We start from the raw sequence: 24,130 nt of genomic DNA, 5'->3' as shown, positions 1-24,130 counted from the left end.
TGAGGTGTCTATCTCGGTGGCAAATGGTACACTAAAATACATTATTGTCAAGCACTAAATTTTAAATTAACAAGAGAAGAAAAAAATGTCTAGAATACAATAATATACAATTTATGCTAACAATTTTTTTCTATTAAACAAACAGATCATCCTTAATAAATTTATATTGTTTACAAAATTCTACTTCTAATATCTACTATACTTACAAACATAGTCAACTCATATACAGTATGTGGAATTACTTCAAATAATACTGTACAACTGGTACAAGATAAAAATTTACATTGCGTTTATTTACTTTTTTTACCCATTTTGGAACGTAAGTAGCAAAACGACCTGCTGCGTCTTAACCAGAGCCCCCATTTGCCACCACTTTTCAGAGTTCCTGAAGGGCCTTCACAGATACCGTAGCGGTCACAGGGCTGTAGCATCCAGATACCGGCTAGTAGAATCAACTGGGCGGCTTCCGTCAGTGTTCAGTCCCATGTCCGATTTAGTTATTCATGTTGAGGCCGTTGTTTACATGTGACAGAACCATATTCAACACCACCATTAGTATCATAATACAGTCTTCCAATATTTTATACGGTATCTAAATTATAGTTCTTTAATCGGTTATTCTACCAAAATTCAACGATAGCTTTCAGTAACAAACTTTATAATGTAATCTAGTTAACTATTAGCCTTTCGTCAATGTGCTTTGAATATGCGATATTTCATTAGATGACTCGCGTCAACTTTCGGTTTAAGCTTCGGCAACCGATCGACTATTTATTCTTCCCCTTTCTCAAATTTTCTTCCTTATCAGCCTTGATATTACATTTGATATTGGTGTAATCCTTTTCTTTAAAGTTCTTTGATGTACTAATTCTTCAGCTCTTGCTCCGTAGAAAACTTCTTTCCTCTTTACGTGATGACCTTTTTTATATTGCGTGAAAAATCTTGTTTCGATGCTCAGTGTAATTTTTTTTTGTTCAGTTGCTATTTTAACAATCTAAAACATTCTGCTTCTTTTTTTATCACGGCCGCATGGATTCAACAGGTCTGCATATCATACTTCATGACCATGGCTTAATTAAGTCGCCAAATTACCATTCTTTTCGGCACATTCACGCCTTCTTTGATTTTTTATGTCCGTATTTTTATTATTACGAAATCACGGCCTATTTAACTCGATACGTCCGTACATTCTTCAGATATATTGTTCAACTATATAATCTCTGTCATCTTACTACGGTGCATGGCAAATATAGATGTTGTAATACCTCGTTTTACTCATGATCAGGGCAATGAAACGGTACAGTATATTTTTATATTTAACAGAGTTACTCGTAGACTTCCCTTGATATAGAAACGAGACTTTTACTCCTTTTTCGTTTGTGGCTGACGTATGAAGATATGGTATGTTCCTAGTTATCTGAATCGGAACTTTTACTATATTTTGATGGCCATAGACCTACATCACTTTTGGGATCTGGACGCTTCCTGCGTTTACATTTTCCTGTTTGTGAACAGAAAAATACACAGTGAAAACAGAAGGAAGTATAATTGATGTGCTGGCACTAAAGTCTGTTTTATGGGAAGAATTGGTAGGAACCTAAAGAAATCCTACTATATCACCTTGCGTAGAAATAGTTTCCTTCCATTTCTCCCTTAAACCGCACTCGGAAGGGAAACTATGGATCGTCCAGGGAGAAGTAGGACATCATGGCTCGGCAACTTGAGCCAGTGGTTTGCAGTGACAAAGCTTACTCCGTTCAGAACAGCTATGAACAAAACAGACGCCTCGGTATAGCACTGCGATAATACGACCTGGCTAATCAGAATGCATTGTTGAAAAGTACGGCCGCTGATGGTTTCAGCCTTTTACGAAAGTGCTGCCATCTGGTATGATTCGTAGTAAATATTACAATTGATTAGCAATTGTTTTTGCGTAAGTGGAGGGAAATCTTGTTGTTTGAATTGTGTTTCGTGAGTGGTTTATGTCACCGCGACAGTTCGCTTCGAACAGTGGTAGTGTGCGGTTCCACTTTCCTAATTGGTGTGTGTGCGTTAAGTGCAGTATTCTATAGTGCAAGGTTACAGTATATGTATGGCTCCCTTCGATAGTGTGGGTGGCGGTACTAACCGTTCACGGGACATGGACATTTCTAGTAATATTGATCATGAAGAAACAGTCCGGTCAACCAATAATAGTGTCAACACACATGCTCTCGGTGGTGAAAACACTTTATCCAATATACAATCTGATGAGATTGTTCTAACTAATCCGATTTACTACTATTCTGGACACCGTGGTCCGTACTTAATCAATGTTGAGTCAGCTGATGAGAAAAACACTGAAAATATTCATCCCATGGCGCTTGGTAGGCTCTTCAACGATAGAAAAATTGTCGGTATAAAATCTATCAAACCGAAAGGTGCAAAGCGTATACAAGTTCTATGGAAGTGGGTTGTTGGTGGGCAAGCTGAACATTGATCGCTCGTGACGTAAAGGCAGATCTGCTCAGTATACAAGTTCTATTTGACTCAGCTAACAATGTCAACATTTTTCTCAAACATCCCATTTTGAATTATCATTAACTCGAAGCTTTCATTCCGGACTCCAACTTGTATCGCATTGGATTAATTCGGGGAGTCGATAAGAAATTAACTGAGGAGGACATTATTAAGTACATTGAATCCCCCGTTCCTCTAGTCAAAGCCTAACGGCTCAACCGACGTGTGTCCGTTGATGGGGAAGCTAACTTTGTTCCTACGGGAACGATAAAATTAACCTTCAAATGTCAATCTTTACCAGAATTTGTTACTATTTTTCACGTCATACTAGAGGTTCAGGCATTCATATTTCGCCCTATTATCTGCGGGAATTGTCAACGATATGCTCATACAGCCAAAAACAGCAGAACAAAATACCCGAGATGCGGTACCTACTCTAAGAATCATGAAAGTCACACATGATGTGATGTAATACGTAAATGCTTACATTGTGGGCTAAATCACAGTGTAGGATCCGATAGATGTGAAGTTCATCAGCAACAAATCGCAATCAAGCGCATGAAGTGTGTGGACAATATTTCCTTCCAGGAAGCACAAGAAAAACTCCATCCGACAGGATTTTCCCCCCTTAGCGTCCCACATCTATTTTCACAGCTTAGTACAAGCACTTCGACGTCTCCACGTGAGACTCCTCGTAAACGTAAATTCACTGAAGTAATTCAAAGACCAATTCGACCAGCTCCCCTGCCAGGCTTTGATAGAGCAGGCTATCACGCGATTTTACGCAATCCTATTTTGGAACATGCTCCCCGGGTATCTATTTCACAGACTCACCCGCCCAAGGTGCAAGTGGAACAGTCAACTAGCACAGGTTCCCCTATAGAAGGTCCTCAGACTTCATCTGATCGCCCTATACTACCGCGATTAACCAAGAATGTACAAGCAGAAATACTGCAAGACTTCAAGCTCTTAGCAGACGTTCTGGGTGAACAGCCTCAATAGGTTCATTTATTAAAAATCCTCTAACAAAGTTAGTCAATTTTTAGTAGAGGAGGATGCGCATACTGCAATGGAACAGTAGAAGTATTACTCCAAAACAGCATGAATTAATACATCTCATCCAAGAATATCATCCCCATATTACTATATTACAAGAGTCATGGTTAAAACCTGACTCCACCTTTTCCGTCCAGGGTTATAATATTGAACGAGTCGATTATTGTGGCTACGGTGGGGTACTCACTTTAATTGAGTCGCAAATACCATATACTAACATCTTGCTCCCTTACACGATTCCTAACATATACTAATTGGCTGTTAGAGTGCAACATTTCCTTATCGTGAAACTCTACGGCCCGCCTTCCATACAAGGCAACGCCTTTCAATGGTATCACTATTTTTCACAGTTTTCAGACCGAGACACTTTAATAATAGCAGGTGATCTCAACGGACATCACACTGACTGGGGATGTGTCGATATCACAACAAAAGGGCGTCATATTCTTAATGCAGTTTTAAATAACCATTTGTTTATTTTAAAGATGGCTCCCCTACGCTGCTATCCCCACCAGAACACCCTAATAGTGCAGTGGATCTATCAATTTGCTTTTAAAATATCGTCCATAAATCAATGTGGTACACGCACAAAGACACTCATCTAAGTGATCACTTTGCTATAATTATTGACATTATAACACAACTCCATCCGCAGAACATAGCTTTACAACTCCAGCGTAGAACACGGAATCTTCAAGATTTTGATTTTGGCCTCTTTCATGATTATATTTCAAATCGCATTAAATTTGCCTCACAATCATCTTCTGCCTATACTTCCTTATATCAGCATATTCAAAACTACCTAGATATATATCACCCTTTTCATTATCGCAAATATAGCAATAATACTGGACGGCTTAATATTCACTGGTGGAATAAGCAATGCGCTGCTATCGTGAAACGAACGCGCAGCCTGCTCAGAAGCTTAAATCAAAATTTCACACCTGCTAATTATTTGCAATATAAAAAGTACACTGCCCGCCTGAGAAAGGTATTCAACGAAAGACGAAGAGAATCTTGGAAATGTTTTATTAACTCCCTCGATAGAAACACCTGTATTAAGGATATTTGGGCTGCTATAAAAAACTAACTCATATGGGATGCAATACACTCGACCATCCACACTTCGAAAGCATCTCCCAATTTTACGACACATTAACGCCGGATTTTATTGTTCAAGAATTTCAGCAGTATACTACAGTGTCTCTTCCAGATAAATTTCTCGCACTTTCCCAATCTATATCTTACCCAGAATTTTTAACATACTCCAAAAGAAACCTACTTCTGCCCCTGGACCGGACTATATTACCTATAAAATTGTCTCCCATCTTCCTTACCATGTACATGCAATCATCATAGCGTATTTCAATCAAATACTAAACTCAGATGTTCCTCCTTCTGCATGGATCACATTTACGCTTGTGCCCATACCGAAACCAAAAAACTCGGCTACCAATCTCATTGAATATAGTGGAATCTGTTTAGGGTCATGTTTAAGAAAAGTCTTCCTCAGTATTCTTTTGGAAAGGCTTTTATGGTGTCTCGCTTATCACAATTTGCTACCCGTCTATCAATATGCCTTTATAAAAGGGAGAAGCAGAGCGGATCCCATTAATATATTATTAACGGATTTGGTGCTTGCAAAACAACATAAACATGGAACAGTTGCTGCTTTCCTTGATATTAAAGCTGCCTATGACAACGTGCCCATACACATGTTGCTGTCGAAACTTCATAACTTACACCTCGCTGCTAATTTTATTAAAATTCTTCAACATCTTTTATACTTTCGGCGAATGGAATTCGCATTCCCAACCTCTACGTCTAACGTACGATACGCATCTCATGGGTTGCCTCAGGGCGACATTTTAAGTGGCCTATTATTTGCTCTCTATTTAAAGGATTTAGAAGGTATCGTCGTACGTGATGCACGAATACTATTATATGCGAATGATATAGCCATTTATTCTTCTCATGAAAGTCTGGAAGTCTGTAGAACTAATATTACTCGAGCATTAACTGCTGCTAAAGCATGGTTAAACGAGCATGGTTTGGAACTTTCCTCTAACAAAAACGTGGCCATGATTTTCACGCATAAACGCAAGTATAATAGAGACTCTTTCAGAATTGCAAATATTACAATTCCGATAGTCCGGGGGCACAAGTATCTGGGTATATATTTAGATAATAAACTGTCCTGGAAACCCCATTTTGAATACCTTTCAAAAAAGACTCAAAAATTACAGATATATTAAAATTAACAGTCAGGCGAAACTGGGGTGCTGATCCCGTAACGGCTTTATTACTTTATCGGCATACAATACGCTCGCTTTTAGATTATGGGTCCTTTTATTTTGATATTGCTTCCTCCACTCTCATTCACAAGTTGAATATAATTCAACATCGAGCACTCCGATTATGTATAGGCGCTTTACCATCTTCCCCTACTAATGCGTTACTTGTTGAAACATGTGACATGCCCCTACACTATCGCCGTTTGTATTTAGCTTCTAAATTTTTATTGCCTCGAATGGCATTAGCTAGACACCCTGTCCTACCCAAACTACAACTACTGGAGAAATATCGACAACGTTCTCAACAGCAATCACGAACTCCTGCTTTGTTAGATGATTTCAACTTGACGCGACAATATCATACTAGCATTCAAGAAAATATTTCGCTTCCATACAATACAATGCCATACAATATTATGCACTACAAACCTAATTTTGTAGTGTCTCAGCACATTTCCTTTAATAACAGCACAATGCAAAATTCTGACATACCTAAACTAACACTTAAAATGGCGATAAATGATCTCAATCCTACTCTCATAATATATATAGATGGTTCCAAACAAAATGTGGGCACAAGGGCCGCATATTACATTCCGCAGTTATATGTCTGTGAGCAATACACACTACCAAACCCTGCCTTAATATTTACTGCTGAGGCTTTCGCTATACGACAAGCTTTGCTCTACCTAAAAAATAACCAAGTCTCCAAAGCGATCATTTTTACAGATTCCTTACGTGTGCTTCAAATTTTAATGACACATAAGTCCTATTCACATTGGTACATCTGCAATATTCGCCGACTTTCATTTGAACTCGATGAAAATGGTGCTGATATAACGTTAACATGGATAAAAGGTCATTCGAACAACGCAGGTAATGATAAGGCTGATAAAATGGCAAAACATGCTGCATCCGGAACCGGAATCAATGCTTCCATAGCCCTTCCCTACACAGATTTCACGCCGTTTATTAAACTTACTATTCAACAAAAATGGCAGCATAATTGGACACAATCGGCGAAACTCAAAGGAAAATATTATTATCAGTTACAACCACGTATTGCTAGTCACCCATGGTTTTCAACAACAAAATATTCACGCAGACATATTACAACAATTATCAGATTACGCTTTAATCATGCTCTAACTCCGGCTTATAAATTCAAATTAAAGTTAGCGGATTCACCCATGTGTTCATGTAATAATAGTATGGCCGACACTACTCAAATATTCTTTCAATGTTCCCATATCGCCCTACATAGAAAACGTTTTTTCCAAACTTTATGCTCAAAAAAATACAAGTACCTACAACGGTCGCTCGCCTCGTTCAACAGCCTACACCTTCACTTTTTCTTGCTATTCAAGAATTTTTGGATAATTGTCATATTAAAATCTAAATTCTTTTGACTAGTGAGTCTTATGAGCTTCTTAACTCGCATCCTCCTCTACATAACTGTAACCCAATCACTTTGCTATAACTTCTGCTGACGTAAAGTTCTCGACCTGTAACCCGAGTGTTTCTACAAGTGTTGAACAACTCTATCCCTCATAAGTAAAACTCAGTCCATGATGAACTCAGTCTGTTTCTCTTGAAGTGTTGTGATTGGGTAATGACTTTTCAGCAGCGCCCAAGAAAATCCTAAGAAGAAGAGAAGAATTGTGTTTAACATGTGGTCAATACGTTCGGGTGAATAATTTTTAATATTTGTTTGAATTGCGTCAACACATGGTCAATAAGTCCATTTGGATCATTTATAGTGTGGTCAATACTTTCATTTGAATAATTTCTGCTATCTACATGATGCAAAATTAAAGAGACATGAATTACAAGTGCACAACTTGTCATCTGAATCACTAAAGTGTGGGTGGCTTAATGGAACTGGATTTACTTGTAAATTTTGTAGCAGGGACACATCCAGCGAACGAGAGTTACGGGGACATATGAGCGTCATACATTCACTGAGAAGATTCAAAATTCATCTAGACTGTCCTGGTGAGTGCTGACGATTTCCATATTAGTAGTTGAATAGGTTAGAAGTAATGGATTGGTATGTTCTTACTCAAAAGCCTGTTTTTCCATTTCAGTGCTGAATTGTCCGTATATCACTGCGAATCACCAAGAGTTGTGTCAGCATGTGTTGCATGACCACAGTGAATTAATTCTTGAAGGATGTTCTATCACAGAAATGTCTTCAGTAACATGAAAGGTGGGAAGAATGTTCAACCATTGTATCATAATAGTTATGCAACAGATCTTCATATTCATATTTTTGTTTACTGTATCTAGTTAGGCAATCCATATGGAGATAGTTGAATGCATAAATGTTCATTAAAGTTTGTTAAGGGTAGGCCTATTCCATGAAATATCACAATCTGCTACAAGCTCTTCACAAAATGTTATGACATTTTCCTCACATGTTCATTAAATACCAGTACCAATATTCTTTAAATCAGTGTATGTTTCTGTTCCCATTAATAGCTCGAAATGTACTCGCAACCAAAATTCATGCTTTCAGAAAGATTTTCCTTAATATTTTCAGTATTTATTTGAAATAAATTATTTGCATGAGGAGAAGATTCCCTTAGGGTGAAATCTCAGATTTCATTAAAATTGTTATACTGGCACTAACTACATTTTATCATTCTTTGAAATCTCAAGAAGAGTACCTATGGTTCTTGCTGAATTCGTTAAAGTATTATTTTAAGAAATTTTGTTAAGACTTATCTAGTTCTAGCAGTTACAGCATTATATCCATGGAAAGAATGTGCGCAAAATTCCGAACATATTAATCCGTGATGCAACCCTACATTTTAAATTATATGTCTGTTTTGAATACAGGATGATTACTTCCCCCTGTGAAATATAATTGTTGCAAGGCTGAAGTGGCCGGTGTGAATTCTGATTTCCATTTTAGAATTAGCATAGGAAGTCAGTGTGTTGATGTCACACCGATTGATATAACGGAAACCTGCATTTTATGTAATATTTCATCATTATTTTCATTCTTAGATAAAGTCATTATTTTAATTTTCAGGAATAACTTAGAGATGGGAATTTTTGCATAGTAAGATTGAATACCTACTTTCCTTAATCTTGTCTATAATCTGTCCTTATTTGCTCCATTCCACAGTTCTTGACAAACTGGATGTTTAGGCTACATCTTGTACAATCTATTATATCTACAAATATGGTTCCTGTGGGAGTTAAAGATCAGTTTTATCAACTTTTAGATTCAAAGAAAACATTGACAGCACCTCCAGTACCATTAAATTATCTTTGTCTTTCTGAAGTGGCAAGAAATTTGCTCATTTCTTTGCCAGAATCTGCGAGTTATTTACATATATTTATGAAATAATATTTGTTACATCCTCATGTAATTCATTAACTTTCTCCGAAAAATTTATACTTTAATATCTTTTGAGGTAACTGCTAAGGAAATTTTCATTGTTTAAGAAGCCTTTCTCGTGGTCAGTCGAGATTTCTTCTGAGGACGCAGAGCACAGTTTTCTGCGAAACGTTAAGAATTTCACCTTACTTTCTTGACATGGCATAAGCCCAAAAGCCTATACAGCATCATGTCTACTATTTCGTCATACAGTAAGCTTACTTGAAACTCTGGAAAAGGAAATTAAATAGCGACTGGTTTGTTCCAGATGTAAAGAATCGAATTTTGAAGAATAGAAGTATAGTTTTCCAGAAAATAATATATAACCACTACTTTTTTCCAAAGAAATAAACCAGTTGTTGGATCAAGTTGCCCAAGTCTTGGTGAGTGGAGTCAAAAAGGAGGCAGGAGAGGTTTTCTCCAGGTACTCCGGTTTTCACTGTCATCTTTTATTCCAGCAACACTCTCCAGTATCATTTCATTTGTCAGTTATTAATCATTGCCCCAGAGAAGTGGAACAGACTTCGGCAGCCGGCACAGGTCCTATCCTCACCACTAGATCGGACTTCATGTGTTCCATTCCTGACCCGGTTGAATGACTGGAAACAGGCTGTGGATATTCATACTCGGGAGTGATTTCCAGTAATTTTTTTCTGAGTAATTCAGTGCTTGGATATACTGATCAGCTTTTCAGGCTGGGTTGGGTAGCTAGGGCAGTAGAGCACTGGCTTTCTGAGCTCAAGTTGGTATGTTCAATCCTAGCCCAGTCCAGTGGTACTTGAATTTAATGGTGCTTTTTGAGGATACAACTTAACAGACAGACCAAGTTCAAAGTTTATTTATAGAAGTATGCACGGAAATCACATTTTTATGTTGAGATAGTCATTTTTAGAATACAACAATGAACATTAGATCAGCCTGCCTGGTGGCAAAGGTCGTTAAGGCGTTGAAGTCTAAACTGTCTGACACCGAGGTTAGCCAGTTCGAGTCCAGTTGGTCAAAAAGAATTTCACCATCAGAATGTTAGCTGGCAGGGTAGGGGAGGGGGTGGTATAAAATTTATAGGCTAGCCACTAGATTGCTTGTCAAAAGCCTGGACTAAATTCCAAACCTCTCTGCAATGCTCATATGGAGTGAGGGCATATGACGCTGGTGATAGTGATTTGTCCGTCGGATGGGGACTTTAAGCCTTGAGCAGACCTGTTGGTGCTATTCGACAGGAGTAGGCTACGTGCCGGCATGGGTTTCACCCTCTCCCTTCCTAGTATCATATATCACGCCATTCATTCCATCTCATTAACTCCTCTGATGAGGCTGACGCCAGGAAGGGCATCCGGTCATAAAACCCACCACGACTGATTCATCTCACCGTATTCTCGACCCCGTACAGAAACGGTACAAGGGTTGGCCAAACAACAATAAACATTAGATCACCAAAACAGTACTCTACAAACAATGTCCAAACCTTGTCCCGTTTTATGTACGGGGTCGAGAATACGGTGAGATTAATCAGTCGTGGTGGGTTTTTATGACCGGATGCCCTTCCTGGAGTCAGCCTCATCAGAGGAGTTAATGAGATGGAATGAATGGCGTGATATATGATACTAGGAAGGGAGAGGGTGAAACCCTGTGCCAACATATAGCCTACTCCTGTCGAATAGCACCAAGGGGTCTGCTCAAGGCTTAACATCTCCAACCGACGGACGAATCACCATCAACAGCGTCATATGCTCTCACTCTATATGAGCACTGCGGAGAGGTTTGGAATTTATTCCAGGCTTTTGGCACGCAATCTAGTGATTAGAAATTGTATATCACCACCTCCTCTACCCTAGTGGCCAAAGATTCTGATGGCCAAAATGTTTTCGATCAAGGGGACATGAACCGGCTAACCACGGTGTTAGACCATGCAGACTTCAACGCCTTAACAATTATGGCCACCAGGCGGGAACGAGTACTATACAAACAAGTTTAGTAAAAAAAGTAAATGTCTAATTTGTTGTAGTTTGTGAGTTTTTATGGAATGACCCCTATCATAACACAAGTTGAGCTGTGCAATAAGTTTATTATTATCTTAATGTTAATAACTAGTAATTCAATTTTTCAATTCTTTTCAAGAATTTTAGGTATGGAAATCAAAGGAAAAAAAGACACTCAATCCAGATATTTTCTAACTAGTCCACCAAGACATAAGAGGACATCGACAACTACCAAACCAAACCCCACGACACTACAGCCCTTGAAGGATCTACTTATTTCTGTCGTCGCAGTGGACTGGTCAAAAGAAGAGGAAAGGGTATACGGCATATGAAATTTCAGGGTTTGTGTAAAATAAATAAATTTGAGTGTGCATGTTATTTACAATAATGTACATTGTGGACATTGCAGAGGAGTTGGGCATATCCTACTGTCAAAAGAAGAGAGAGAGGGGGCGAGCAGATTGCTGGCCAGTTGGCTCAGAATATTCCCTTTGACACTGCTCTGAAAAATATCACAGGAAATTTAGATACCTACTAAGCAGATTACCAGGCTACACCTTCTGTAAAGACATGACCTGAGTAATATTATACGTGATTTTAGATTAGGTAGTGATAAACAGAGTCAGAAAGATATAGAAAGTGTGTGCACTGGGATGGATAGGTTAAAAGATCAAGGTAATGAGTATGTCCGATTTGGTAAATTATAAGGGATTTCCAATCCAGAATACGGATTGACAGAGAATGATTTTGTATTAATAATTATGACTGATGTGCAGAAAGTAATGCTTGTGGAGTTTGGAAAAAAAATCATTTGTATGGACAGTACTCATGGGACAAATGCTTGTGACTTCTCACTTAGAACATTATTGATGTTAAGTGAATACAATGAGAGATTCTCTGTTGCATTCTGTTACTCTAATTGAACAGACTGCAATGTGCTGAAATGGCTTTTTTTTTGGATGTTGTCAAATAATCAATATCTGCAATTGATCTTCCTGTGCAGATTCTGATAACTGATAGTTAGGCTTCATTCTCTAATGCATGGGTTGAAGTCACGGTGCCCCTTTGAAGAAACTTCTATGCATGTGGCATATGGATAGGGCTTGGAGAAAGAACATTTCCTCTGAAATTCATGGTACACAGACATTCAAAGCAATTGTGTAACAAACACCTAAGGACGTTGTTGCAGTGTGAAAACGTAGTTGAATTCCACAGTGAGCTCAACAACTTCCTAGATGCTTGTGAAAATAATGACACATGTAGAGAGTTTGGTGTGTACTTCGAAATGGAATATGCTAGTAGGTGTGATCAGTGGTCCTATTGTTACCGGTTAGAAATGCACATTAATACCAGTACCGGTATGCATTTAGAAGTCTTCCACCAAGTCCTAAAACAAGTGGTAATGAAAGGTATTCGAGTCAGTAGGATGGATAAGATCATAAATGCTGTAATGTCAGTGGTAAAACACAAAGTGTTTGATAGGTTGCTAAAAGTAAATAAAGGAAAACTTAGCAAAGCTATGCAACATATAAGGCAGAGACACAAAAACAGTCCACAAATGTGTATTGATGATGTGACAGTGGAAAGTTCCACTTCATGTAAGGTTGAAAGCAGAAGGACAGATGAGTTTTATATTGTCAGGAAAGAATGTGTAACAGGTCATTCATTCTGCTGTCAATTGATTTGCTTTGAATATAATATATGTATTCATCAGTATCCATGTACATGCTGTGACTATTCTTTGCATCTACAATATGCAAACATATTCATTTGGTTTTGAGAAGAGCCTATTGTACTCATCTGTCCTGGAATTCCTGAGTTCTTTAATTATTTTGAAAATTTTCCCTAGGTGCAACTTCATGCCATGTATATTTTATTTCACTTGTTCATGGTAGTTTATAGTTTACTCAACATATGTGTAAATGTATCTTCATTCTCCTTGAGTGAGTCAAGATTATTTTCCACTTTAGACATGTTTTTTACAGTATTTTAAAATGAATCATTCAGTATATTTTGCACAATGTCTACAGGCTCCTTTGTTACCTTCCTAGCAGTTTCATTAATTCAGCACAAGCTGCCATGCATTTATTTTTGGAACTAATGAATTTGTAATTGGCAATTATTTTTCATTTTTCAATGTGTCTTCTACATAATCATTTAATAACATTGTACCTTTCTTTGCCTTCCAAAATACCCTGCTTAGCTTTAATGTAAAACAGTACCAGTGAGTTCTTAATGGCTGCAAGATGAGGAGTGTATCATTTTGAAATGTTTTCTCATATACCATTGTATTAATATTTTAATAAATGAATGTACATAAAAATAATGAGTTGACATTTATTGAAAAAATAATTCCTACATATTACTGTAAAATGCAGTTGGTGTTTCAATGCTGATAATGATCCTGCAATCATTAAGAGGGAAATTCCTCAAGGCAATATTTTTGGACCTTAAATAATATGAGTAAACAACTGGAATCTGAGATAAGGCTTTTTGCAAATGATGTCATACTGTATAGAGTAATAAATAAGTTACAAGATTGTAAGCAACTGCAAAAAGACTTTGAAAATGTTGCGAGATGGACAGCAGGGAATGATATGATGATAAACGGTGTTAAGTCAGGTTGTGAGTTTCACTAATAGGAAAAGTCCACTCAGTTTTCATTACTGCATTGATGGGGTGAAAGTTCTTCATGGGGATCATTGTAAGTATGTACGTATTTATATAAGTAAAGATCTTCATTGGGGTAATCACATAAATGTGATTGTAAGTAAAGGGTACGGATTTCTGCACATGGTTGTGAGGGTATTTAGGGGTTGCAGTAAGGATGTAAAGGAGAGGGCATATAAGTCTCTGGTATTACCCCAACTAAGAGTAAGTTTCCAGTGTATGATTACTCGACTTGAGAAATGGAAGAAATCCAAAGAAAAGCAGCTCGATTTCTTCTGGGTGATTTCTGACAGAAGAGATGTGTTACAAAAATGTTGCAGAATTTGGGATGGGAAGACTTGGGTGTTAGGAGAGTATAAGTGGTACTTTCTAAGCTGTCAGCGGATATATAGTGTGGAATGAAATTGGTAATCAATTGAGTTTGAGGTCAAAATATGAAGATAAAGTTGACATTCAAGAGGACAAACAGGGACAAATATTCTTTTATAAGAAGTGGAGTTAGTGATATGAATACTTTACCATGGAAGATGTTTAATAAATTTAAAAATTCTTTGTAATTCTTGAAGAGAAGATGAGTAAACAACAGATAAAGTATCTGCCACCTGGGCAACTGCCCTAAATGCAGATCAGTGGTGACTGGTGCAAATGACAGAAAACATGACCGACAAATGGTGAATAAGTTAATCTGGGAAGGACAACTTAATCAGAAAGTGATGTAACAAACAATATAGTGGGAAAAATATTCTAGACATAGTGCTAATAAAACCAGATGTGCACTACAGAAAAACTGAAGTGATCATGAAGATCATTTCTGTTGTAGTTGAAAATAAATGTGAGAGAATAGAATGCTGCAAGACTATTAGGCAATATCATAAGGTTGATAAGAGAGACAGAGGGGAGTTTTTAAAAATTAATTATGATTAGTTAAACATGGTGAATGAAAATATAAACTGACTATGGGATGGGTTTTACTAATTGTTGGGGAGTTTGAAAACAGGTATGGTATTTTTGTAAAGTGGTAAGTAATGGTATAGACCCACTGTATTATAACAGAGGTGCAGGTTAGAAAGAAATAGGAATATATGAGGAAGTAAGGAGAGACTGAAAGAAGTTACTGGGAAATTTAATTTAGCAAGAAAAGTCAGCTAAGGTTAACATGATGACAAGCACAATTGACAGCCATATGAATTTTAGTGAGTACCGTACCGTAATGGATAGGTATGTTTAGGTACTTTAAGGCAGACGCAAGTTCCAGGATGGACAATCCAGTGAAAATTAATGAACTAGGAGAGTGTACATGCGATGACTTCCAGAAAGCATAAGAATTCAATTAGCAATATGCAAAGATAGTTGGATGTAAGATTAATTTCCAGGTTGAGGAGGTGACTAATACAGGCAAAGTAGTGGAATTTACCTATTATAATAAAGAAATTTTCAAAAAAGATACAAAAGCTGAAAGCTAAAAAAAAGCAGCTGGCTTTATTAAGAATTCAGTGTAATTACTAGAAATATGCTGCCATATCGGAAATATTCGTTTACTGTTTGTAAGAAGGAGCTCTAGCCCCACTGTATAAAGAAAAGGGTGATGAACATAAGGCAATTACAGGCCAGTCTGCTTAACATCTGTTGCATATAAGCTCTGTTTTGATAGAAGGCTGTACACGTTTAGGAAAAGTTATTCCAGTGAGGCTCAACTTGTAGGATTCCAACATGATATAGCAGATAATTTAGATTCAGGTAGAATGGACTATATGTATCCATCCATGGTCGTGGTGGTGGTGTTTATTGTTTTGAGATTCGACACTTTGAAAAAAAGAAGGTAGCGGCCAAAGGAAGTTGAGGGCCATGAAGACTTGTAAAGTGAAAGTCTCTCTAGACCTCAAAAACCTAATACCACTGGGGTCAGAAAAGAACAAGAAATGACCAATGGAGATTAGATAGGGTAAATGAAAGTGAAGAACTTGGTGTGTAAGTAAAGGGAGCAATGCCAGGACTCAGCCAAAGTCCCCATGGTCGTCAACCCGTGCTTGCAAGTTTAGAGTTCCTGGGCTCCTTTTAGTTGCCACTTATGGCAGGCAGGGGATGCCATGGGTGTAATCTACTGCCCCCACCCACAGGAGGTATTGATTCAAGGATTTTGACAGGGTAGATCATTAGAGATTACTGACGAAAATGAGGGCTAATGGACAAAAGAGTGGTTGAATGGGTGGCTAAATTTCTAGAAAGAACTCACAGAATTAGAGTAGTTGAAGCATTACCTGATCCTGAAATGGTTATCTGGAATCAAAGATAAGACTTTTTTTGCTAATGTAGTTACACTCTATGTATTAAATAAGCTGCAGGTTTGTAAGCGACTATAAAAAGAGATCAACAATATTGTGAGATGGCCAGGAGACAAGGGTATGGTGGTAAATGCAATGAAATGTCTGGTTGTAACTTTCACAAAGAGGAAAAGTCCTCTCAGATTTAATTACTCTATTGATCAGGTGACAGTACCTCATGAGGATCACGGTCTAGGTCTTAATATAAGGAAAGATCTTCATTCATGAATGAGATAGTACATAAAGGTTACATACTGTATGAGGGTATTTAAGGGTTGTAGTAAGGAGGTAAACCAGAGGGCATATACAATAAGTCTCTGGTAAGACCCCCAATCAGAGGAAAGTTTCACTGTGTGAGACTCCCACCAGGATTACTTGATACAAAAACTGGAGAAGGTCCAAAGGAAAGCTGCATAATTTCTTCTGGTGATTTCCGACAAAGGAGTAGTTTTTGAATATGTTGGAAAGAAAAGAGCTGGGAGTAAGGAGACGAGATGCTCGACTAAGTGGCATGCTCTGAGCTATCAGCGGAGAGATGGCGTGTGACGGGCGTAGCCATAAGGAGCGGGTTTACTGGTGGTTAGAAACCCCATAGAAATTTCATAAAAGAAAATAAACGGAAACTGACTATAAACACGTGAAAGTCGACTCAATGGGGTGGCTCTTTTTAACATTCATAGAGACATAATTGTAAAACCAACAGATATCTTGAATATGTCTTCTAAGAATCCTCAAAAGTTGGATTTTAGATTGTAAACTGAACATACCATTCGCTGTAAAACTGCTGAGCTTGATCGTATTGTTTTTTCTGTACTTTAATGTAAGATTCTGTAGTGTACTGCAATCTGAATATCAACGTAATTCATTTGTATTAATGTCTTTATGATGACACTCAAGCATGCAAAAACACCTTAATTATGTTCTATCATAATTTTGCAACTTTAAGCCCTCTCCCATAATTTGATCTGATACTGGCGTGTAATGGCATTAGTAGACAAATAAGCTTGGAGACGAGCTTTTAAAGGTAGGATAGATCACAATATGAGGATAACGTTGGAATTCAAGAGGACAAATTAGGACAAATATTTTTTTATAAGAAGACGAGTTAGGGATTGGATCAATTTATTATGGGAAATGTTTGATAGATTTCCGAGTTCTTTGAAATCATTGAAGAAAATGTTAGGTAAAATGATAGGGAATCTTCCAATTGGGCTACAGCTCTAAATGCAGATCATTGACCATGGGCTTAATAGAATCCTTGATAATTCATGAATGAAATTATAACACGTAACATTTCTGCTAACCAAGCTTGAAAGGTCTAATAAATTGTAAAAAAATGCCGGTTATGCAGTTGTAAATATGAATAATGAAAGCACCGACACGAATTCCTCGAAGTATAGACAGTCCCAAAAGCAGATCAATGATGATTGATTTCATAGAACCCTTCATAATTCACCAGTTATATTATCATGTATAAGAAACACCCCTAGCCTCGTTTTTTCTGCTAACATAGCTTGAAATGTCGAATACCTTATGCAAAACTATCGGTTACGTAAATCTAAACTTGGATCTCTGTGTAACAACCTGAAATAATTCCATAATTATTAAGGAGGACTATAAAAACACTGCATCGGTTTTCTGAGCAACTCAACCTGAAATCATTCATAGTAAATCGAAAAAAGAATCGTATTCTTTCGTATTCGAGTTTTAATTATTACTGTGTTAAATTTAATTCTTCTCTTTTAGCTTATTAGACAAACGTATATAGTGGCATAATTTTTAATTATTACTGTGTTAAATTTAGTTCTTCTGTTTTAGGTTATCAGACAAACGTATATAGTGACATAAATAGGCTGGATTCGATCAATGATGCCCTCCTCATCAGCTGATCATCGTAAACAAACTAATCGCGAAGTCGCCATCACCAAAGCAAGGAATTATGGGAATAAAAAGCGGCCAGGGCCACAGATTCTGTGAGAATGCGTTGTGATTGGCCAGGTCGTATTATATATAGATTTATTAAACACACTGTGTACTTTTAACAAATAATGGTTATAAGGTCCCTTGAAAGTTATCATCGTTTGCATAGAAATTCAGGGAATTTATCCTCTCCTTACAATCGATCTAGTGGTACTGAAGGCAATACAAGCCGCAGAGCGTACAGGAACACTGGGTTGAAGCATGATGGTAACCTCGTTGGTGACAAATTCTGTGGTGAAAGCCGTGCGCAGCAGTCCGCGTGAAGACATGTCGGAGTTCAAAGTTGGACTCTTTCCATACATCTGTGTTCATTGCCGGAGTTTCATAGAAGTCTGGATCTATTGCTGCAAGCTTTTGCTGTCTTTGTTCGATCTCCCTTATGAAAAAGTCCGTGTCTACCAGTTTGTACACTAACCGTGTCCGAACTGTTGTGTGTAGCCGTAATGCTCTTTTCAAGTAGGTGGCTTTCATAGCTTCCAGTCTCCCCAGGTTGGCCATAGTGGGGTGCGTCCATATTTTGCTGATGGCATAGCAGGCTATTGGAGCTATCTTAATGTTAAAGAGAATGAGGGCGGTTCTTACTGATAGTTTCTCATTGCTCTTTATTTCAAATATGGATTTGATCGCTGCAGTGCAACGTTCTTCTATGTGTTTAGTAAACGTCTTCCCAGTTACTTGCAAGGTTAAGCCTAAATAACGATACGAGTTTACCAGCTGTAGTTTGTTATTGCCGCACTCGAAGACATCTTCTGTAGAGTTATTTCCTCCTCTCCTAAATTTCATAACTTTTGTTTTGCTGGTATTTATCTCTAGATCATTTCTCAGAGACCATTCGTTCAGCGTATTGAGTCCTTGCTGCAGGGATTTTCTGTTTTTTGATAGCAATATCATGTCATCAGCGTACAGGAACATTGCAATATCTTCCGAGGCCACCTCACTGATGACATCGAGAGTGAACAGATTAAAAAACATTGGGCTGAGAGGGTCCCCTTGGAGTACGCCATTAGTCTGGGTTATAAGTCCAGACCGGCCTACTTTATCACTAACCGTAAGCCAGTTAGAACTTAGTATATCTTCCAGTAAGTGCAATAGTGGATTCCCTGGTCCTAAGATAAAAGATAGTTTTCTAAACAGAATGGTTCTGTTAACTCCATCGAACGCTTTAGTATAATCAACAAAGATAGCGTAAACGAAGCCTCCAGTTATGCTTGTAGCATCCCATATGATGCTAAGCACCCTCTCAATTACTTGGATTGTTGATCTACCGGCAGTAAATCCATATTGTTCTTCTGGTATGTACATCATTGCTTGTGGTAGGATGCGATCTAATATTAACTTGGTGAATACTTTAAAAGGAGCACATTCGAGGGCTATTCCACGATAAGAATCTGGTGAGTCCTTTGGCCCTTTTCCTTTATATAGCACCTGGACCGTAGATTCCCTCCACCTCCTAGGGATTTTCCTCTGTAAGATGCATTCATTGAATATTGCTGTCCATATAACTACAGTTAGAGAAACTGATTCCTTTAGAAGCTCGTTTGTGAGGTTGTCCGGATCTGGCGCTTTTCCTTGTTTACATCTTTGAAATGCATTCAATACTTCTTCCACTGTGATTGGCACGATTGGATCCTGCTGCGTGGTCGAGTCTGTATGACGGCCATTTGGGTCCTTTGATATATACACTGACTGACAGAGCAAATGCAACACCAAGAAGGAGTGGTCAGAACTTTATGCCATTTGCAGGGTAGACTGACGTCACTGAGGTATGCTCATGATGTGAAATGCGCCGCTGTGCTGCGCACGTAGCGAACGATAAATGGCACACGGCGTTGGCGAATGGCCCACTTCGTACCGTGATTTCTCAGCCGACAGTCATTGTAGAACGTGTTGTCGTGTGCCACAGGACACGTGTATAGCTAAGAATGCCAGGCCGCCGTCAACAGAGGCATTTCCAGCAGACAGACGACTTTACGAGGGGTATGGTGATCGGGCTGAGAAGGGCAGGTTGGTCGCTTCGTTAAATCGCAGCCGATACCCATAGGGATGTGTCCACGGTGCAGCGCCTGTGGCGAAGATGGTTGGCGCAGGGACATGTGGCACGTGCGAGGGGTCCAGGCGCAGCCCGAGTGACGTCAGCACGCGAGGATCGGCGCATCCGCCGCCAAGCGGTGGCAGCCCCGCACGCCACGTCAACCGCCATTCTTCAGCATGTGCAAGACACCCTGGCTGTTCCAATATCGACCAGAACAATTTCCCGTCGATTGGTTGAAGGAGGCCTGCACTCCCGGCGTCCGCTCAGAAGACTACCATTGACTCCACAGCATAGACGTGCACGCCTGGCATGGTGCCGGGCTAGAGCGACTTGGATGAGGGAATGGCGGAACGTCGTCTTCTCCGATGAGTCACGCTTCTGTTCTGTCAGTGATAGTCACCGCAGACGAGTGTGGTGTCGACGTGGAGAAAGGTCAAATCCGGCAGTAACTGTGGAGCGCCCTACCGCTAGACAACGCGGCATCATGGTTTGGGGCGCTATTGCGTATGATTTCACGTCACCTCTAGTGCGTATTCAAGGCACGTTAAATGCCCACCGCTACGTGCAGCATGTGCTGCGGCCGGTGGCACTCCCGTACCTTCAGGGGCTGCCCAATGCTCTGTTTCAGCAGGATAATGCCCGCCCACACACTGCTCGCATCTCCCAACAGGCTCTACGAGGTGTACAGATGCTTCCGTGGCCAGCGTACTCTCCGGATCTCTCACCAATCGAACACGTGTGGGATCTCATTGGACGCCGTTTGCAAACTCTGCCCCAGCCTCGTACGGACGACCAACTGTGGCAAACGGTTGACAGAGAATGGAGAACCATCCCTCAGGACACCATCCGCACTCTTATTGACTCTGTACCTCGACGTGTTTCTGCGTGCATCGCCGCTCGCGGTGGTCCTACATCCTACTGAGTCGATGCCGTGCGCATTGTGTAACCTGCATATCGGTTTGAAATAAACATCAATTATTCGTCCGTGCCGTCTCTGTTTTTTCCCCAACTTTCATCCCTTTAGAACCACTCCTTCTTGGTGTTGCATTTGCTCTGTCTGTCAGTGTACTTGAAAAACGCTCCTCCCGTATTTTCATCGGTATAGTGGGATTCACTTTCGTTCTGTGGGGTTCAAGTATTCTATACGGTTTTGATTCTGCTACTGCTATTGTCTCCAGCTCTTGCTTTACAATGAAGTCTTGTCGCTTCTTTCTGATTAATTTCTTGTATTTACTCCTTTCTTCTGAATATTCTTTCAGCGTTATTTCTGTTTTATGTTCTCTCCATCTGTGGAATGTCTCCAATGTTACTTTCCTTTGGGTGTAACAATCCTCGTCAAACCAGGGCTTGCTTATACTTTTCCGGGGCATCTTTCCCGCTGCGTTAAGTAAGGTATTTTCTAGTAGGTCTAAGGCCTTATCGATACTCCCTCTAGTTAGACATGACGTTATTGCGTTTTTATCTAGTGACTGTTCCAGCAATGCTATGTTGATGTGCCGTGGAGCCCATTGTTGCTTAATGTCAATGATTTCCAAGTCATCTATTTTGAAACTAGTATGTATTGGAATGTGCTTTCTGATCGGTAACCAAATGTGTTTCGTAGTATGTGAAATTCGTTACTTCTGAAGAATATGAAGTCTATGACACTCGAGCCATTGTAACCTATGTACGTTGGGTGTTGTTCTTGGTTGACCAGAGAAAATCCTTCTTCTTCAAGGGCTTCGAAAACAGTTAGAGCCTTACGGTCGGGTTTGTCCAGACGGCAATTAAAGTCCCCTGTTAGTAGTATTAGCATGTTATTACTCACTTTTTCTAAAGCATGCAAAATGGTTTCTATCACAACTTTTGCAGAAACGTTGGGTCTTATGTACATTCCGATTACAGCAAAGTGTCTAAGAGTGACGATCACGATGTCGAATTCCGTGTATTCACTAACTAGTTGACTCAAAGACGGCTTGTAGAAACAGGATACTCCTCCTGACGGTCTGCCTTGACGTCCTATCGTTGCCAGTGAATGAACCGAATAGTAGCCCTTGATGCTGACTGGTTCCAGGAGGAATGTTTCAGTTAGGGTTATTAAATCTTGAACTAATATGGATATCTCAGGAGTGCGCATAGGTGACTTGAGGCCTTCGACGTTCCATAGGAGGCATGTCAGTTCACTGCTGTCGGATACGAAAGGCGCGAAAAGTCTCATCTTCTGGCAAAAATCAGGGCTGAATGTTCTCTTCTTAAACGTTATGGGAACTCCAACCTTAAATGCTTTGTTTGATCCTTGGGTGGTCAACATTGAACATTCGGTGACATTATCAATACCATTCTCCTTCAGATATTGGGTGATGTCAAACGCAGTTGTTTCGCTGCTAAGGTGACCCACATATATCCATACATTTCTTTCTGCTGCTTTCAGTGCTCCAACTGTTGCAGTACCTCTTTGAACGTCTGGGGATCTTCTGCGTCTTGATTGCACCTGATGGTCTGGATATTGATTGTATTGTCCACGTGTGCGTCCTATGACTTTGTTCCATGGGGCTTCCTCTTTACTAGGTTGTACAACTACCTCATCTACATCCGCCTCTCTCTCTACGCCGACTGGCGAAGTAACTCTTTGGAAGTCTGGTGAATTTCCGATTTTTGATTGCAATTCTTGTTCTGGATATTGACTGTTTTGTCTACGCTTAAGTCCCATAGCCGTGGGCTGCTGGGCGTCCCTTTCAACGAATCGGTCACCTGTATCTTCTGTTTCCGTCACCAAAGTTTGTGGTGCGATTGTGACAGCATTTGAGGTTATCCCGGATTGCTGATCGTTTAAGGAATTCCTACGTGTAGATGCAGCTGGTGACTCTGTCAATTTTCTTCTCGGCTTCTGCTTATGGTTTTCCTGTATTCTCGGGGCGTCCAAAGTCTTGTAATTTGCAACGTCTGTTGTCCTTGAGGACGAGTGATTTTGTCCATTTCTAACGCTATTATTTCTTGAACTTTTCTTGTAAGTAAAGTCTTCATATATTGCTGCATATGACCTATCGCAGTGTTATACCGAGACGCTTGTTGAACAAACAACAGATCATGCTACTGATCGCCAATGTTCTGCGAGAACATGGCACATGAAGAAGAATTTCCATACTTTTTTAATGTCATTCGAAATACAGGGATGTACACAACAGTGCACCTTCTTCTCAACCTCACAGACACTCACCGACAGAAACAATATTCATTATAAATTGCACAAAATCAACATAGTATCACAAATATCCGCATATCACAATGTTAAAGTCCGCTAAGAACAGAACGAAAACCTGACTTCTAGCGGCCTAACCGTGAACACGGTCGGGGCACTTTTTCAGCGACAAATTAGTAGCTATATCCTCGGCCTTGTATATTTCATAGGCAACGGCTAGAGTCAACTAACCATATACTGACTGTACCATTTATGCACATTGTGCGCATATTCTCTATTAATTATAGGAGGAATGAGACGGCGGTGCTCGTAGGCAACGGTTTAGCATGGTAATCGATCGTTGTTTACGTACATATCGAACCTGCTCTGACGTAATCTTTAGTATTCATCCTTGCAAACTGAAAGAAATAATAATTATTAACTTATTAAACTTTTTTGAGGCTATATTTTCATTTCTACTTTTAATTATATTTGTAAAAGAATACTAAGTAATTTTTTTAGTTCCTCAATAATTACTACTCCCATTCTTTCGGGTTTGAGAGTAGGACCCTTTCACCATCTTGGGCCTGAGATCTCCAAACGGTGAGTGAGGAATGAGGGTTATTTTTCTTCGATTACGTAATAAACGTGAAAATATGGACCTATTTTGGCTGTAAAATCTGGTGTACGTGGGTTTTTGTAATTTTGTATGATTAGTTTATAAACACTGCATCAACTTGGTTGTAAGAGGAGC

At 39.2% G+C, this 24,130-nt stretch overlaps 1 protein-coding gene across 3 annotated transcripts in view; it reads left to right on the top strand.

Moving 5' to 3' along the window:
* Positions 1 to 23,843: 23,843 nt before the first annotated feature.
* Positions 23,844 to 24,130, top strand: part of LOC136875723 (cytochrome c oxidase subunit 4 isoform 1, mitochondrial) — a 60,143-nt gene continuing 59,856 nt past the window's right edge. Inside the window, exon 1 of one of the 3 annotated variants that reach the window (XM_067149294.1) lies at positions 23,844 to 23,979. The gene's annotated coding sequence lies outside the window, so the exon portion shown is untranslated. Of the gene's footprint in view, positions 23,980 to 24,041; positions 24,062 to 24,130 lie in introns of those variants that run through there. The other 2 variants (XM_067149293.1, XM_067149295.1) reach the window with 2 other exon arrangements.

This window comes from Anabrus simplex, chromosome 6 (genome assembly GCF_040414725.1).
Source record: "Anabrus simplex isolate iqAnaSimp1 chromosome 6, ASM4041472v1, whole genome shotgun sequence".
NCBI classification, from domain to species: Eukaryota; Metazoa; Arthropoda; class Insecta; order Orthoptera; family Tettigoniidae; genus Anabrus; species Anabrus simplex.
Note: the sequence above shows the minus strand (reverse complement) of the source record. Positions and strands in the feature narration are given on the sequence as shown.